The following is a 2,109-nucleotide window of genomic DNA, read 5'->3' as shown; positions in this document are numbered from 1 at the left end:
AAAAAGTCTGTAGATGGTCTGCATGGTGTGATCATTGCAGGTTGAACTACACAGTGTACATTTGAGGTTAGTTAAATCCTTTGATGAAGAACCTGAGGAACAACTATAATCCATCACTGGTTGAATGGATAAATAACACACATAGTCTCCCTATAATGGAATGTAATTCCACCATAAAAACATGGTCAAGACACAGAAAGTAGTTTTTTTTTTTTTTTTTTTTTTTGAGGGATTATTGAACTCAGGGGCACTCAGCCACTGAGTCACATCCAGCTCTATCTTGTATTTTATTTAGAGACAGGATCTCACTGAGTTGCTTAGGGCCTTGCTAAGTTGCTGAGGCTGGCTTTGAACATGCAATCCTCTTGCTTCAGCCTCCAGAGCCACTGGGATTACAGACATGCACCACCACACCTGACTAGACACAGAAAGTAGATTACTGATTATCAAGAGCTATGGATTGGGGGAGGGGATGGATGGACAGAGAGGTGATCAGTAAAATGTACAGAGTTTTTAAATTAATTTTTATTGGTGCATTATAATTATACATAGTAGTGTATAATTTTATTGGTATATAATAGTACTGTACAATTTTATTGGTGCATTATAATTATACCAATATATACAAATTTTTATATTTGTATATATGCATAACACAACTTGGTCCTGGGGTTTCTTTTTTTAAGGTGTTGAGTTTTTTTCTATTAGTACACATGTGAAGTGGGAAATCTTTCCTACTGTTCCTACTCTCCTGATTGACACCTACTGTTTTATTAAAACAAAGGTGAAATACAAACTCAGGAAACACTATTCCGTGAGGCAATGATCTATGGTCCATTTGTTCTAGAGTGGAATAAATGCTGAAAGTTGCAAGGTATCATCAAAAGTTTATTTACATTCACTGTCTGCTTGTTTCCCACTCAAATAGATTCTGCCTTTAAAATGTGTAAAGCGGAGCCAGTTCTTCTCACGCTGTTTGCAGTAAAATATGGCTTACCACGTCTCTCTGAGGAACCACTGACAAATAGGCTCTTGTTGTCCCACTTTCGCTCTGCTGAGGGTAATGATTCAATGGTTCAGAAGGTTAATTCCTGGAGATAGTGTTGTCTTTGGCTTGAACAGATGTTGGTAGTGCTTTAATGTGGTTATCAAACTAGACTGCCCTTCATTCTTTTGCTCTCGGGAGCCCAGGGCATTGTTCCACGAGGCATTCCAGCCCCCCTCTATGGAGATCCAGCAGAGCCGAACATACCACAGCATTACTCCTGCCAGCACAGGCTCCTTTGGGGTCACAGTGGATACTGACAACATCCAGCACAGAAACTGATAATGACAGACTTGATCTTTAAAAGACCCGTAAATATTTGTAAATGCATAAAGATCTTGAATGCCTTTGGACACTCTGATTCAATAATTTGTAAAACTACTCATTCATTAGATGTTCAAATCCCTCAAAAGCTGTGTGGACTGGCCTCCTGATGGCTTACAACACACTCTTCTGGGCCATATCAATCTCCAAAATGTTTAGAATAATTGCTTGTATAATCAGAATGTTCATGCCCACATTGGGCAAAAGTCCAAATATCCAGCAAGTTCAACTTTGCTGGTGCTCAGGAATCCATTGCAAGCAGCTGAGTGTAAGAGCCAATCCCCTAGCCTAGGAGATATCATTTCCACTAAATTTCAGTTTCCTATTTTTCTGGCAAAATGATGTCAATACAATGCCATTGAAATAGTGGCATCCCAATAGCACAGTGCTATTTCATCATCAAACTGTTGTGGTTAACAACTTATTATGTGCCCAAGCACCCCACAGAATAAAAATAGATACAAGAATACCCTGTTCTCATGGAACTTAAGTCATTTTGGGCAGCCCGGTGTTATGTGTATGAAATAATTTAAGAACAATCAGCACAAGGAGGAACATGACTTAGTGGCAAAGTTTGTGATAATGGTCTGAACAGCAAATGCCACACATGTCAGGAGGGAGAGAAAATGATTATGATAATGATTGACACTGACAATCAGTATAATTTTAGCAAGGTCTTACTCTGGGCCAGCCAGAGTTAGGCACTAAGGATGCAAAGATGAAAAAGACAGAGTCCTGTC

The sequence above is a fragment of the Marmota flaviventris genome, chromosome X (assembly GCF_047511675.1).
Source record: "Marmota flaviventris isolate mMarFla1 chromosome X, mMarFla1.hap1, whole genome shotgun sequence".
NCBI lineage: Eukaryota > Metazoa > Chordata > Mammalia > Rodentia > Sciuridae > Marmota > Marmota flaviventris.
The sequence above is the reverse complement of the archived record's forward strand: the minus strand, read 5'-3'. Positions refer to the sequence as shown.